Here is a 17,592-nt window from a genome sequence, read left to right on the forward strand (position 1 = left end):
GTGATTTTATTTAAAGTTTTGATACTTGGCAAAATGAAAAGTGATTAACAAACACCTTTTGTGTAGAATTACTGGTTGCCTTGACATGCGCTGAATGGGCGTGCCTTCGTTGAAGGTTGGGCATTGGGCTGGCAACTCGACACCACAAAAACCAACTGCCAATCATTAGCAGACCAGAGTTCCGCTGTGGCAACCCATAACCGGGAAAAGCTGAAAGACAAACAACAACAACTGGTTGTCTTGGACTCTCTCCTTCAGTAACTGCTTGTGGAGAGTTTTGTATTTAAACTCTCAAACTTGGCAGTTTTTTTTTTCTGGTGTTGCATTGTAAGTGAATGGAAGTCTAGTCTGACAACAAATGGTAGGTCTATGTTTTCTCAGAATCTGTTCTCTCACAGTGCGTCATGGGACAGATTTAAATTTCCAAAGGAACCAGGATGTCTGCCCCCATGAGAACAGAGAAGGATAAAAAATAAAATAAAATAAGGAATAAGTGCTTAACTTGCTACAGGCAGCTTTGGGAGGTGCAGATAAGCTAGAACACCAGGCACACTAAAGAACTTGTTGCCTGCCAACTCTGAGTAACACCATGAAATGTGGGTAAAGAATAATATGTCCCTCTGACAGCTTTGTGCAAGTTTTGTGGATTTAAAACGTATTACGGTCTTATTCTTTTTAGCTTTTTTAAAACCATCACTCAAGTATTCAATGCTTTGATTTAGTGAGCTTTTCGAATTATGCATGCTCCATGATGCCCAATTCTTAATTTGCAAAATTAAGGAACATTTTTGGTACTTCCGTATTATTGCAACCAGATTTTCGAGGTTGCAAAAGCGCCTCGTTCACTACAAAAGATCGCATGAAACACTAAGGTGTTCTTCCACGTCCTTACTGGTGGCTAACAAGTCAGGCTTACCTTCAGGAACAGAAATTATTGATAAAGGCATCTTCCTGTTTTGCGTGCATTACAGATGCACGCTTGAATTGCCACAGATGCCCCTTAAAATGTTATATGGTGTGCTTTCTTTAATAGTACAGGCTGTTTTCTGGACTGGCATGTTCAGACAAAACCAGATAGTACTTCATTGATTATTAATGTCAGTACTGCTCCAACAATGTTGATTGCTGTTAGTAAGTCTTTGTGTTTCTCTGTGGTGCGAATTTCTCAGCAAGTGCAGTTAGTACTGCTTCTAAACAGTCTTATTTTCTGGTAAAGCTGCGTGTCACGCTACATGTTTCTTAAAGTAAGCAAAAGAGTGTTGTACCACTCACAGTAAAATAATGACAGCTGTGATGGGCAAAATGTAATTATAACCATTATTTGATCACATTTGCTGGCAGGAAAAAAGGAAAGTTTGGCGAGTGGAGTTTCATTAACAGACATGCTGTCAGTACACTGCATAAACAAACAGCAACACTAGGTTTTGTACATTTTATTGACAACAGTCCATAAAACAGCCTTCAGTGTTAAAGAAAACACACCATGTAACTTTTTAAAAACATTACGGGATATATTTCAGGATCAGGAACCAGACAGTATTCCCGGGAAAAATCTGGTTGCAATATTACACAAGTACCAAATTTTCCTAGGTGCATAAACAATAGATACAGTCCTTGGATCAGAGGATGTAGTACAACTGCTAAGAAATGGACCAATGCCCAGAAAATCAGCAAATTCCTCCAAAACACCACTTTTTGTAACTGTTTTAGTACTGAAATAATGTTTATGCCCAAACATGCTCAGACTCACGAAAACTGGGAAAACATAAAATTTGAGTATGATTTTGTGTTGACCAGTCATAATGCAACAACTCTTTACTTCAAGTATTTCACATCCATGATTCAACAAACATTTTGTAACTTTATTTAGTTATGTACTTAAGAAAATTGTGTACAACATTAGTAAGAATTTTGTCTGTCCACTGTAAAACTCATTGGATGAAAGCAGACCAGTTGTAAGTCCTAAAAAAAAAAAAAAAAAAAAATTCAAGTCCCTACTGTGTGAACATAAAACACTCCCTTTCAGCACATCCAAATTGCTTAGTATCACATTATTCCAAAGTACAGACACATGCTGTAGACCATGCAAGCACCTTCCCTTCAACTTGATCCAGACATGTTCTTCTCAAAAAATAATCATATGGTAATCTGTCAGAGCCAACAGATGGACTGAAGCTATACACAAAATTTTTTTTAAAAGCAGACTACACATACGCTTAGCTGTGTTCTTATCCCAGAGACTGCATTTAAGGCACAAACTGTAATCCTCCCCAGAGTTCCTTGGATGGCCCTAGTGTCATGGTCTGCAGTTCCTTGTAGCCCTGGCTCACCATTGCACTTCACTATCCACTTTCTAATGGCCTTCAGCACAGGAAAGTACATCTCAAAAGTGGTATCCCTTGCTTACACGTGACATTGTAAGGAGACATGCAATCTGCTAAAATGCATCACCAGCTAATACTCTCCTCAAAGAGATTTTACAGGCATTACAACTCTCTGCTCCTCACATCCAGCTAACAAGGGTCGTCCTCCTCATCACCTCTTATTAATGGAACAAACTAATGAGTATGGAGCATCAGTCTTGTACCATGTTCAGAGAAAACTAAGTAATCACCTCTTATAATTTTCTCACTGCATAACCTGTACAGTAGTCTTTCCCTCATTAGTGAAATAGAATGACCTAGTTCAATATCAGGAGTTTGGATGAACATAATATTATTAATTTGCTAGGTTTCCACTTCAACTGAAATATCCCCATGATTTCCAGAAATGCAGCAACTGCGATTCTGAATTTCCATTATACAAATGGCGTCATGCATAACCAAGAGCTGTTTTATGTATAGGTGCCCCCTCCAACACACTGAGATTTGCCTCCTGAAGCCTTAAACAAATCATTCTTGCCCCAAGTTGCTGCAAATCAGGAATAAGTAAACTTTACTCCCACATCACTGTTGCAAACCAATAGTAGGCACACCTGTAACAAACCAAGAAAAAGCTTGCTCTTGAAGATCAGAATAGTTTTTAATATTAAAGATTCAGCTCTAAATTAACTGAAACAGCTACAAACAACTTACAAACATGAGACTCTCACTCAGACTTGTTTTAGAAGAGTGGCCATCTCCTTTCTTGAATAGAACATGCAAATGAATAGTTAAGAGCAAATTCCTGCATGCAAAGACAAAAGATATAATAATGTTCTGTTGGCAGGGATGCATGTTATGTGTGAACATTATTCGGAGATCCATGCTTCATACCATTTATACAGTGTTCAAGCTGGTGGTCTCTGAATGCAATACAGGACCCCACACACAGACACACTACTATGGATGCCAGACACTCATTCTTTCTAGGCTCTGAAGAGAAAGTTATACTGCATATTAACAAAATGTAAGGTATCTATAATGTAAGCTATATGGAACTCGTGTGGATTTTTACTGGGAAAACTGGAAAAAGTTATCACTGCACCCATTTTTTGTCTCTTCAAACCATAACCTTTTGAGTATGTTGCTAGTGGGTGGTAATGTCTCCCATGTTTTAGCAATTATCATGAAGGCCCTTTCAGTGTTCCTACAACTAGACTATATGTCCCTTTCATCAGGGTGAGGGGAAGGGATTACTCATCTTTCAAGCCAGCAGACAAACTTCATTATGTGAATTCACCTGGGATACTAACTCTTGGTAATGTGTCTTGTAGAAGTGTGTATTATTTATATTTAGGGGCATGTGCCAGTTTATTTTTCTACACTTGCCAATACAGATTAGGAAGACAGGCAAAAGTTGTGTATACCAGTAGTTTAAATCTGTTACAAAAGCCTGCCTACTCCAAGTCTCTCTGGATTTAGACTTGTCTACAGTTTATTGATATTTAACAGATTCCCAACTGCTAATTTGTCAGTTTTAGCAATTGCTGAGTTTTTTCTTTCTGCCAGGAGGTTACAATAACAAGATCTATTGTTCAAGACAGACAATAAAAAAAAAAGTCTTTACTGTGGCATTCTGAGCTGTTTGGGTGGTAGCTTACCTCCTAACACTAGCTGATATAAGCAGTTAAAAGTTTCAGGAGGCAAACGTTCACTGAAAAATAAGGATCCCCTGAAGGCTGATTGTGTGCAATGACCAGTGCTGAGTAGGAATGATTTGGTTAAGACCAGAGGGAGTTGATGACTGGCAAACAAAGGGGAAAAACACACAACAGAAAATGTGGGAGCCAAAAGAAGGGCATTTAACAGTTGCCTACTAACAGTTACAGACTGAGGAGGCAGCAGTGGATTTGGAAATCTACTGTTATGTCTGAGAAATATAACTGCAGTCCTTTGTACTACAGGTGTAAACAAGGGGAGCACATACTAAATACAAGACTGCAGAATTTCTGAGTTCTCACCCCTACTACAAGATACAAGAATTTTTAATTCCTACACACAAGTAGCACAGGTATGAGTGATGCAGCCCCTCCATGTTACGTCATACATGGGGGATAACACCTTCCTGCAAAATGCTTGAAAGGTTTCAGCAAGTTTCAGAATTTGCTGTTACTCTAGGTGAATCACAGCTTATTCTCAGCACTTGCATTATAAAAAGTCTGATACTCCTTATATGGAGCCACTTTGAAGAATACATATCAAATTACTGTGATCTTAACACAAATTATTGGAGCAATAAACTGTTTTACAAAAATTCCTGAAAACAGACCATTAGAACTTCTACAAATTTCAATTAAAAAAACAACTCCAAAATTTGAAAATACAAGGACAGAGGAAATCCCACCAAATAACCTTGTCTTCTGTGCACTTTAACAGGTGCTTTCTTCTCACTAAACGTCAATAAGGACAGAGACTTCTTGAGTCTGAAGAAATCGCTGTCCTTAGTGAAACGACCGTGCTTAGTCTTATTTTACAGTGCGTGTCTGTTTTAATCGGGTATTGAAGTGCATAGAAGATCAGTTTATCTAGTGGAATTCCCACTGCCCTCCTGTTTCTAAAATTTGTGTCATTATAAATTCATGACCCAGATGACACATAATTTATTATTATGCAAATAGCAAAATCTATAAGTAATGAAGTTTAAAAAGGTAATAATTTTATTTTTCCTTTGTTTTTATGGCATAGAATTTTAATTCACAGTACTGGAGAGTATTCTTCCCATTGTACTGCCACTAATGTAAGTGATCAGTTACACAAAGTATGCAGCTACCTCAGCGATGCAACAATGTCACAGTTTAACTTCCTATGTTTTTTTAATGCTAAATGTTTTATAGGCTGGCAGTGTAGTGAAAGGATGAGCAAAGGTTTCAAATTTCCCTCCTTCAAACCTACCACATTCGATGAGCTGAACTGTTTACGACAGGTGCTGATGCTGTTTTTGTACCATATGGAGCACTGCAACTACACTCAATATTGGGAGAAAAAGTCTGGTTAAACACCTTTCTGATGTCAGAAAGGGGCTTAACAAGGATTTTATTAAACATCTCTAGGTTCTGTTAAATCAGGTCTCACTAGTGATTAACTAGCCAACGATACCAGCTGGTAAAGAACAGCAGCAGAAGGTAAACCAGTTTGAAAGGTTCAATTCTTCACTCTGCCGCAATCTTACAAACAAAAAGCATGGCAGAATGAAATGTGTAAACTTTTAAAGTGATTGATTCTTCAAAGGAGTACTTAGACATCAGATAGAAACTGTTTGACAGCACCACGTTTTACCCACTTTCAAAGGATGTAAAAGGCGATAAAACACTTCACACTCCTACAGTTATCTAACTTATGTACTACCAGCTAGTGACAAAGCTCCATGCATCAGTTATGATCACATCTCACCAATCATAACCTTTAAGTGGTCTCAAAATGAACGCTAAAATTTGCCTCTCCAGCATCACTCTCGAGATGAATTTCTTGGCATCCATGTCTCAAACACAGAAGATGGCTATGAACAGAAAACTGGTCAATCCTCTATATTATACTTTTTTATTAGACTCTTACTAAAAGATAATTGGTTTACATAAGTGAAGTAAACATCATATGGACTAGGCAAGTAAAACAGCTGTGAAAATTTCATAACCGAAATTTAGAATACGTTACACAAACAGTGTTAAGCAAATTTATTTATTATTTTTTTAAGTTGGGGAATGGTGGATTATTCATCACAGAAGCACACACACATCCCTTTATGCATTTTTACCCTTTTGAAAAGGGGATAAAAATATAAACTCATACTAAAACCTAACAAGACGACTTTACAAAAAATTATTTTTAAATCTTCCATGGGGTCTTGACTGTGACCCAGAATCTGTGTTCAGCTAGCTACAAAGATGTTACAGGGTTTAAGTCAGGAAGATGGTGTGTGTCCACTGTTGGGTCCTTCATCCTAGGGGGAGGCAAGCATCTCTACTTCACCTCACAGGAGGACACCTATAAACAGCACTAGGTATTGTACCTGCAGAACACATGCCGACTGAGCACATGCTGTACTTGCACAGCTACAAGCCAGGAAGTCATGTAAGGCAGCACACGTTTTATATTCACTGCTGCACTTGTGGAGCCTGGCCAGATGTGTGGGGGGACATGGCTCCAAGGGGAAGAAATGGTAGGCTGCTTCAAAGCATTTTAGGGTCTACTCCCTACCAGCCAATTCTCACCAGAGGGGAAATAATGGGCTAACTGGGATCCTTGGACAGGAACAAATGGGTCATAAGACTCTTTCCGGTCCTAACACAGAGATGGCTGCACCCCCCCCCAACACACTGGATAGGCTGACTAGGTGAAGCTAGAAGAACCAAAAAACATGACAGAAACCATGTTTTGTCAAAAATAACAAAACTATAAATAAAACAAAAATACAACTGAGATGTAAGAAAATGTTTTGCACTTTCTTCTTTAAAACAGACTTAACCAAAATAATGCAATACATGCTAAAACAAACAGCCTAACGATTACCAAATCAATTTTCTTTTCTGCATCTCTGAGACAAACACTGAACTGAAATTGTACCAAAGATGTCAGAAGATTCACTGCATTTGGCAACAACTGCAATTCCAATTCCTTTTTCTCTAATACAGTTATATCGCCACCTCTCAAATCTAGATGCACACCGCCCAAAACAAAAAAAAATATATATTTTTTTTTAAATATACGCATGTTAAGCTAAGCCTGTATAATGCACTGATTGCCCTTTTTCTCACTTTGTACATCTTCTGACAGTCTCCTGGTTCTTCTGCCCTTTTTCTCTAAGTTATACCAAACTTTGTACATCTTCTGACAGTCTCCTGGTTCTTCTGCCAAAATAAAAAGCTTCACATAAGACACCTGAGGTAAACCATTTTCATAAAAAGACAAATGTTACATCTCTCGACTTCCATGGTTTTCTCATAAGCTGGCAATGCTACATGAGCCGTTTTCAATATACTTAAACTTATACCAAAAGTATTAATTACAGGTGCCAGAGGGTTTTATTTAATAAATCTAGACTCAGATTTTTGCCTTTCCAATGCAGATTTAATACAGTGTACCTTTTTGTGATAAATACAGGTCTGTCACCAACAATGTTACAGAATTTCTGGTGTCCTTGCAATAGTTTCCAATTAAACTTTACAGTATTTTTATAGTAATTCTGTTTAAACTTGCATTCAATAGGAAAGGCAGCATTCCACTCTACTTCTCTTAATTTAGTAATGTTAGTTGCCCTAGTACTGTCAGAGCCCAGAACTGATTTATACCATGTGTTGATTTGAGTCATTAATCTTTTGGGCTCGCATATATTTGGTCACTGGTTAGATTCCAGACCCCAGTGACCCAATGGATAAGGCAAGGATTGTGTGTTTGAGTCCCATCTGGTATGGCATAATTGAATCTGGCAGTTAGCAAATAGGATTAAGGCTATTAGCTATTTTTATAAGATGTTTATTCTGGTCCAAGGTTTGATTCCCTTAGTCTCCATTTGCTTATTGTGAGACCTTGAGCATGTCAGTTAACCAGAAAGTGCTTTTGGGCAACTGGGCTAGGCTCCTAAATGGTCTCCTAAACTGCAAGTCTAGTTATTACCCATGAACATATATAGAGACCTTCTTTTTGTTGAATATCATTTTTTAATTAAAATATTAGGAATGTGAATTTTATTGTTTCTCCTTTGACTGAGCAACTCATGAAGAAATGGCCATTGCCGAAAATTAATTCAGAAACCATAACAGCTTGACTTTTGTAACAAATGTCTAAATGCATGGTGTATGAAACATTTTTGCAGGTAAATATACAAAAGTAGGTGTTCTAAAGACACTAGACTCCAAACATGTTTGTGCTGTTAACAATTAGCTTGACATCATGGAAAGCAGTATCTTTGGGAAAGTTAACCAGATACTTGGACATATTATTAACAAATAACTTAAAAATCATTCAGCTCTCCAAAGTACCAGTCCACAAAATAAAAATCCTGTTTATAGTGACCATAAAATCTTTTATTTTTTAATTGTGAGTTTTAAAATTATGTATTTCTGTTTCCATGTTCCCAAAACAATATCTGCAAAAGGGTGACAGATGCTCCCATTACAACACCACTCCCTTTGCTGGTACATTGGTTGCAAAACAAAATAAATATGTATTTATTGTTGTTTGTGTTTTGATTACTGCAATGGTCTGACTAGGCCATGCAAGACCCCTTTTCAGTTTAGGCCCAGAGGTTAAAAAAAAGCTCTACAAAATTATATATTGTTACAATAAAAACAAAAGAATAGGAAGACGATACAATATAACAATACAACATGACAAAATTAATGACTTTAGCACAAAGACTGTTTTCGGGTGAAAAGAGAATGAATAGTTACAATGCAGTGTAAAATACTTGGTGTTTAAAGAGAAGGAGGGATATTCAGAGGACATTAATGAGAGTAGAAAAGGTTATTAGGAAAAGACAAGTGAACAAGGAGGTATTATAAAAGGAATGATTATTGACAGAATTGAATCCCTCTCTGCAAACTAAGTGGAAGTGTAGCAATTTAGAACTGGAGGAGAGAGTAATATTGGAGATTTCTAAGATGGCTGGGGCAAATAGCATGAGACAGAAAGAATGGAGTTGAAGGAAAAAGGTTGAAGTAATATGAATAATTATAGAAGAAAAGCAAGAGATGTAATGGTGAGTTTAGCCAGGTGAGCTGGAACAAGATAAGTTCCAGGAATTAAACAGATAGTCCTTTAGTTTGATTTTGAAGAGACACGTGAAGTTTATTAGCATGAATGCAGTTCCATAATTTAGATATACTGCCGAACAGAATACAGGGAGTCACCAAAAGTACTGTATGATTTTTTTTATACAAAGTAGTTTTGTGTCTGATGAATGAGAGTCTCGTGGGAGTGTATCATTATAGTTGCAAAGTGAGGGAGAGCATTTGTCAGAAAGGAGAGTATTTTATGTTCAATTTTTAAATGTATATAACCGATTTTTGTTTTTAACAAACTTGAGTTGTTTGAGTGCTAGTCATAGGCGAGTTAAGTTTGGCAATTTGGTAGCAAGTGTGTCTTTTTTTGTAGCTTTGTTCTAGTTTTTAGATGACATTAAGTTAATGTTTGCAAGGATTGGTGAGGCATACAGTAAACTTGATAGAAGGATGCTGAAGTTGTTCTGTGTAATTGTGCATCAGTTCTGTGTACTGTGCAGGAAGAAAATGAGAATCTTGGTAAAGGAAGCCCAATTTAGAGAGAGGGTTTCTCACAGAGTACTGAAAATGTTTGTCAAATTTAAGTTTATCACCTATGACTAACTCTAGTAGTTTGGTTTGCGAGACTACTTATGGCTGTATATCTTGAGAGGAGAGGATAGTAGAGTTTTTGTCTGTACTGGATTCTAGAGTATTATTTTAGTTTTATTGCAAGTGAGATAAATGGGGTTCTATAGTGGTGAATGATTCTTGAAGGATGGTTTCTACTAAAGGTGGGAAGGATAATGAACGGATTAGTGTAGCATAATCTGCATACTGAATTAATGTTGCATGAAATCAGGCAGATGATTTGTGAGCTGCTGGTGAACTAGTAGAGAAACCTTGTAAGTATGAGTATCTAGGAATTTTGGATTACTATCAAAAGCTTTGGAAAGATCAAGAAGGATTTTAGATACGAGTTTTGTTTTAATTTCTCTCTTAGTAAATAGTATTAAGTAAGAACAATAAGGCTGTGGTGGTCCTATGATTGGGGGGAAAGAAATGCTACATGTATGAAAGGCAACTGTAATCAGGTTCTTCAACTCCTCCACTAAAAAAAGACAAATTTTAAGAATTTTTGAGACAGGTGAGAGAACAGCAATGGAAGGAAAAACTAACATTTCTGTGGAAGTGTCACCTTTATGCAAACATAGAATAATGGATTGTTTGCATAGTATGGGGACAGTGGCTTCTGATATAGAACGAATGAGGAGTATGGAAATGGTATAGGACAGAAGTGTGGCAGCTAGCTTTAGGTAGTTAACTGGCATTTTTTTTAGTGGCCAGAGAGGTTGGTTTTAGCTTTCTAAGGAGTTTTTCAATACTTCTGGCTGATAAGTTTGAAATGAGAATGGAGGAGTTTGACTTGAATGCGGTTATGTTAATACAGCTACTGTGTCTATGAATTAAGAGTTTAATTTATTTGCTATTTAATTGTTGTATAGATTGGGAAAAGCTTTGCATTGACAGCATTTTCCTTGTTTTAAAGAGGCTGTTTATGGACTTAAGTAATGTTTTTCAAATAGCAACCATATTAATAATCTCATTAGACAGGTCAGGTTTGTTTTCCCTTAGAAATTCTCACCAACATCGTGTTCCATGATGCTATACAAATCTGTAACATAAGCAGTAACAAAAAAGTATATTCACATCATACTCTATTTTGTTCAGCTGTTCTAAAACAGGCAGGCAGGTCTTCTGGAGACAGGGGGTCAGAGTGAGGGGGGGGGGCAAAACATACAAAGATACTCTATGCGACGTTTACAAAAAATGCCATTACTTTATAAACAGCAAGTGTGATAAACGTCAAACTATCTCCATTATCAAACAGGCACGTATGAGGCAGCTACAAGCTGTGACTGAATGCAAAACAACTCACTTTCGAAAGGTCTACTGGCTAAATGCATGAAAAATGAGAAATTAGTTATCACAGATGTCAAGGCTGAACACAACAATGTGCTCATGAAAGTTCTAAATTACAAACGCAGAATTTAAAAGAATCTAAATAATTCACATCTCCTTCAACTGATGAATTAATATTTTAAGTTTCATTCTGCTGAGATACAATGAACACTAAAAACAGTCAACAATTCTTCTAAAAAAAAAAAAACATACTAGAAAACAATAAAAAATAGAATTTAAAGGAAAACTGCACCAAACCTGAAAAAAAAATGTTTTTCGTTATATATTGAACTATGTCTTTGACAGTGAGTGGCTATTATTTTCTAATTTGTTATACCCCAGAATGGCCTGAAAAATGTCTGCCATGGGTAGAATGATTTTGTTTTAGTGAATACCTTTACCGGATGTCATTTTAGATGGACGGAAAGAAATCCCTAGGATGACAGATCATTTACTGTGGTTCTCTCTCTCTTTCTCTCTCATCAGCTTACAACAGACTGTTTTGTAAGACAGAACTGGAAATAGACGTGCATCTTGTTGATGGGTATGATGCACTAATGGCAGAAAGACTGTATACTTTTGCACTGGGGACTGTGCAAACATCATAATACTGAAGAAGCATTGCAAACATTAGTCACAAATCATTATAGAAAATGATGAAGTTTACATCGCATGAGATCACAAGTTACCAACAGTTCAAAAAAACAGATGTGAGAAAACCATATACAGCCGTCCATGAAAAGAAAAGAAGACAAACTAGCACTGATCACTGAAATTGCTACAGCCAGTGATTACAGTGTCTTACGTACAGAGAGAGACTGTCATAAAATACCAAGATTTACAAAATCCCTTAAACTTCACCTCTCCTTACAGTGGTTATGCACTTGCACCTCTACTAACAGCCACATAACTTGACTCTCTCACTATCTTTCTTCTCCTCTCTCTATAACCACTCTAAATTCCCTTTCTCTCAACCACCACAACTCATTTTTCCTCTCACTCTGAGCCTGGAGTACATCTACATTGCCACACTGTTTTCCTTCTTCTCTGCTACATAGCTTACTCAATATTTAATTTACCTTTATTTTAGAGTTTCAATCCATGACTATATGCTATTTTCCTCACTGTTTGTCTCCATTCCACCTTCTGTTACCAATCTATTGTAAATCATAATGTTCATCTCCAATTTCACCTCTGTTAATAATCCAGCATAAGTAATCATAATGTGGTTGTATTTGCTGCTGTTGTATTATATATCCTCTATCATTGTAACATATTTCTTGTTTATATGTGTTAAATGTGGAGCTTTTCTCCCCGGGCCTCCACTGAAAATGGATTCTTCTGGCCCAGTGGCCTACCCCGGTAATCAAATGCAATAAATAAAAATAAATAAATAAATAAATAAATAAAGGAGGACAATGTAAATGAAGGATACCCAGGGAGTGGAAGGAGCAATGTCTTACAAAAAAGAATTTACAATTGTACTTGGGTATGTTACCAGTACATGCATCTCCTTACGAATTGCAGGAGTCAATACTGGGCACACTGCAGGTGCTGCAAAGAACACTTCTGGCTAACATCAAAGACTGAAACAATACCAATTTCATGAACTTCAATCATACTTTGACTTAGGAATGGGGTCCATTCCCGTCATGGTATTAGAAACCCAAAAGACTTGGAGAAATTAAACTGAACGCTTCTAAGAATGGCAGAGTATTTAGGTTAGATCACTTACTCCATCTGCAAAGCCATTAAGAAAACAATGGCGGTTAAACAATGGCACTTAAACATGCCTTATTAGTCACAGATTGCCAGCATCATACCTCTGATAAATAGTGTGGCCTGGAGTCTGAACAAAAGCAAATCTTTCAAGCTTAATTTTCAGTTGCAAACTAACAAGACAACACAGGTTATGCTTCTTATTTTTTTCTTATTACAAATTAGTTTATTTTCCCTTTAATCAAATTGTGTCATAAAAATAATATATTCATATTACTTTTATTATTTTTTGTAAGTTTTTTATTTTGCATTTTTTTCTACACTTTTTTTTTGTAAAATATTTTTCTGGTGTTTTGTTACAGATTTTTTGAATTGCACACAGTGCTTTGTTGAGACAAGTCAGTGAATTTGGGAAGGGAGATTAACATCAAAGACTAATTCTACCTACAGTATTACAAACTGAATGCAACACAGACCATCTCAGCCCAAGTAACGTATATTAAGCTGATGGTTCTGATTTCTTACACTTGAACACTGAATAAGAGTTGTTACTTTGAAAAGAATTAATGTAAATGGCTCAATGTAGCATCAGCCCACCTTGACAAGTGTCTAGTTCATCGAACATACAACATAGCTAGCAAGATAGCACAGCATGAATTAATTTAAAAAATCCTACCAGCAATAGCGTATTAAATTCAGCATTAGAGGGTTGGGCTAAAACTGACTGACAGTACATGTTCCAATTCACGCAACATCAGCAGCTCCTCACAGTTAGGTCATCTTAAAAAAAATTCCCCACACATCACAGCTTATATGATGTTAATGGAGGCTCTGTTCCACATGCCTTCCAACTTTGCCTAGGTAATTCTAGATATGGAATACAAGGGCACTAAGGGTAGGAAGAGGGAGTCAAAAGCAGCAGATGGCCCACTAGAAAGCACACAATGGGGGGGGGGGGCAAAAATATATTGTTTGAAAGGGGAAAAAGGAATACTCGCAACCTTTTATGCATATATATTTTATAAAAACAAAAAAGGAAGAGGTTAAAAAGGGGTGCACAAGTCCCTTTAATCAGATTACCGGTTACTTTTTTGAATAAATGGAATTTACAAGTGTTCCCTAATCTGCCTCAGAATCTCCTGTCTGATAGAATGTGTGATTTAGGAACAAAACACTAATAATTGCAGTCAGAATTGTAGCCAAGATTTTTGAAACTGTACATAGCTTCCAGACTGCTACTACTCACAGGGACTAGTCAGTAATTTTCAGTTTGCTCATCAAACTCATGTGTTGATATACATTTTCTGTAGGGCTGAAGCTGAAATGCAGTTAATTACAGTGACTTCAGTACTCAATGATTTGCCAGAAAAACACAAATTTTATGAGGAACAGACCAAAACCGAGCCAAAATTTTGGACAGTTGACAGGTATGCCCTAGATACACATTTTTATTGTTGGTGCAGTTACAGTTAATTGCATTTATCTGGTTTAACCTAGGGCATTCTGTTTCCCTCTGCTGGGAAAGTTATGTCAAGTTGTTGTTGCGTCTTTCGGCTTATACCAGTTAGGGGTCGCCACAGCGGAACTCTGGTCCGCTAATGTTTGGTAGTGGATTTTTACGTGCCGAGTTACCAGCCCTGACGCACAACCTTCAACGAAGGCACGCCCATTCACGCATGCCTCCCCACAGAAGACGCTCTAGGTGAGAATCGAACGGGACAACGTCTTGCTGTGAGGCGACAACGCTACCGCAGCACTGCCAAGTGTTTTGCCAGTATGTAAAAGGTGCTGCTGCTCTGGTGTCTTTGCGTTAACTTCTGTCAACAATACTTGTGTAAATAAGCCGTCAGTCATGGTAACAGGTATGTTTAAAAAAAGCTATACGCAATTATTTATTTGCATTTGTTTACCAAGAAAGTCCACTAGGCCAGAAAGTACACATGTTCATTGGAGGCGCAGGGAAAAAGCTCCACAAAGATTCATACAATGCATAACATTTGATAAAGTAATTGGAAAAATAAAACAGTGCAGTTATTTTATAAACCAATCATTAAGCATTTAAAACACTGGGAAAAGGCAAAGTATTGCACAAATTTTATATAATAACTGGCACACCTAACACAGACGTTAGAAAACATAACTCCTATTTACGAAGAGCACACCTTATAATTTTAGCTCTCAACCAGTCAGAGACCAATCTCAACAGAATCAGGGACACGTTTAAAATATTGATGCTCTTACGCATCGTCAGAATGAGAATTACTGCACATTTTCCGAAGTAAAAGAAATCTATACTTATAATTATTTATCGAGTAATTCTCTGCCTTTTCTCCAAAAGTCACCAACTTTAGAATGGATTAAGAGGGGTGTAGTTAAACTCGGAGACAAACTCGGGGACAGTTGAGAGATAGGACTGTCACCTCTCTTTTTTTCGTTGGGGGTTATAAGCATCACAAAACGCCTATAAATCACTTATTAATAAAACAAATGAGTCATTGTGTAGCACAGTAGGACTCCTGACACCCCTACCCACCATACACGCCATAGCTACAGTTTTAAACAAGGATAACACAAGTAGAAATGCGTCTCAGTAGCACAGCTCTCAACAAATCAGGGACACACAAAATATTAATAATATTAACTTGCGAAACTGACAGAAGAATGTGAATTAGTGTATATTTTCTGAAGTAAAAGTCTGTAAGTTTAATTACTATAATTATTTATTAAATGGAATTCAACGCCAATTTTAGGAGGACGTAAGAGAAACAGAGCTACATTTTGATTCAAAACTAGGGATAGTTGAGAGGTATGCGGTAGCGCTTGCGTTATACTTACTCTCAAACCGGTAAAAAAAGCTCTTATCAACGTGCTTAAATCAATGCTTGCATGCAAAACTGACCATAGATAACCCCAACTTCAGCTATTCCTGTTAGCAACATAGATACAGACAGCTGCTGCTAAGTGACGCCATAACTAAGATCTCGTTTACATAACGTTACTGGGTAACCCCGTCGCACAGCCCAGCGAGAGTAAGAAGGTGGACTACAGTGACTGCAAAAACATAAGTTTTGCTTCTCCTATAGGTTGAGGCAAAATGTTGAGCTTTATTAACACGTGATAAAGAACTGCCTCTGACTTTACAGTTTCTAAAGCCTCTTGGGTTTGTTTATGGCGTGTGACCAATCAGGAACGCTCCTCGTTTTAAGTTTTGAAAAACCTGTATTCACACTGTTCCTCATTGAAAGAGGTACATTAATTGTTAAGAATCGTTTATCAAGTATGACTGCTCGTGCTTTAAACTTCTAAGCTGAAACTGTAGATAAACGTTCTACATTTCTCCCCAACTGTTCCACCTCGTCAGAGGTAGAGTTCCTAAGTTTGTAGAAGGAAGGGCTTAGAGCTGGAGGATAATTGCAGGTACGGGTTTGGTACCTCGTAGCACAAGACATCAGGACAAAGTTTAAAACAATGGGGGTTGTCAGTTTTTAAATATTTCTATTATAAAAGTTGCTTGAAAGCTGAGATTTGTGTCAGCGTGCATTTTCTGAAAGATATGAAGGATGAAACTCGAATGGCTGTCATTGCTTAGGGACCTCAATCTTCAATGAATTCCCAGCAAACCACACATTTCTTTTTATAAGGAAATACTACATATTTATACTAGGCAAAAATTTGGACCGTTAAGGATATGGTGGGTTTTACGAGTGAAAAAAAAAACACCAGTTAACTTATATTAACTGCGTAGTACTGACTTGATATCTAGACTCAACAAGGTTGAGCTATAATTTTCCCGTGCTCGTAATGACGCTACGCCGACCAGTGCACGCTCGCCCGACTAGGAATTTTGAGAGCTATGAGTACTGGTGTAGGTCGTACTTCTCAAACAATTCGTGATTTTGCTGCTTCCCTCCTAAACCGCTTTACGTTTGAAGAAAATGTGTTTAATATAATTAAATAAATAGCAATAATTAGAGTTGTAGCCTTATTTACTTTATACAGTGCACATCAATTCGAATTATGTCAAGGTCTCAAAAGATAATGGTGCTAATATTTTGAAAGTATCCCTAATTCGTTGAGACCTACGGTAGGTTTTACAATGCGCGAGTAACGGCTAGCTTATTCTTGTCGCAGTCAGATCTCAGAAACCCAAAAGCTGATCGCATGGCAAGCCCGCCTTCCCCTATCCTTAATGTGCGCGTGCTCCCAAGTCCCATGTGCTTTAAACGAGTTCATCTTTCTGTTCTGAGGAATTGGGGAGGCAGATGTAATGGGATCCTATCTCGCCTACATTCATAGCAGATGGGTTCGGAGCCAATCTGTCTGCTCCGACTCGGCCACTATACTAGAACGAAGTTTCTCATTGGCTGGGCTACCCCTTATCCCATAATGCACCACGCCTGCTTCCCCAGATCTCGTTTGCCGCTTTTCAAGCCGGAGGTGGTCTCGACTTGGCTGGAGCTAAGTGATTTTCTTGACCTTTTGGTCGTTTTTACATAGGGTTTCTGTCAGGAATCTGTTAAACAGCTGTTTTAACAGCTTTGTGAGTGTTTGTGTTTAGTTTGGAGAAAATTTATTTTTATTGTTTCTGGTGCTTCTTGTGGACTGGGCAAGGCCCGTTTTAAGTTATTAGGTTTTTCCCTTATTAATGATGTGACAGAGTTAGTTTTGGGCTAAGTTCGTTTAAGTTAGAGGGCTTTAGCCCACGTAGTTCCTTTTCTGTTTATTTCACTGTTGTGGCGGGCTAAGCCCGTTTAAGTTAGAAGTTTTTAGCCCATACTTCAGTTACTGCTCTTTGT

The 17,592-nt window shown here is 37.4% G+C and overlaps 1 protein-coding gene across 1 annotated transcript in view; it reads right to left on the bottom strand.

Annotated features, from left to right (window-relative positions):
- The window catches only part of ARMC9 (armadillo repeat containing 9), a 3,277,521-nt gene extending 3,261,689 nt beyond the window's left edge, over positions 1 to 15,832 (bottom strand). Inside the window, 1 exon segment of the mRNA XM_044070688.1 lies at positions 15,696 to 15,832. The gene's annotated coding sequence lies outside the window, so the exon portion shown is untranslated.
- Between the last annotated feature and the right edge of the window lie 1,760 nt (positions 15,833 to 17,592).

This window comes from Protopterus annectens, chromosome 4.part1 (genome assembly GCF_019279795.1).
Source record: "Protopterus annectens isolate FY-2018-M chromosome 4.part1, PAN1.0, whole genome shotgun sequence".
Lineage (NCBI taxonomy): Eukaryota > Metazoa > Chordata > Ceratodontiformes > Protopteridae > Protopterus > Protopterus annectens.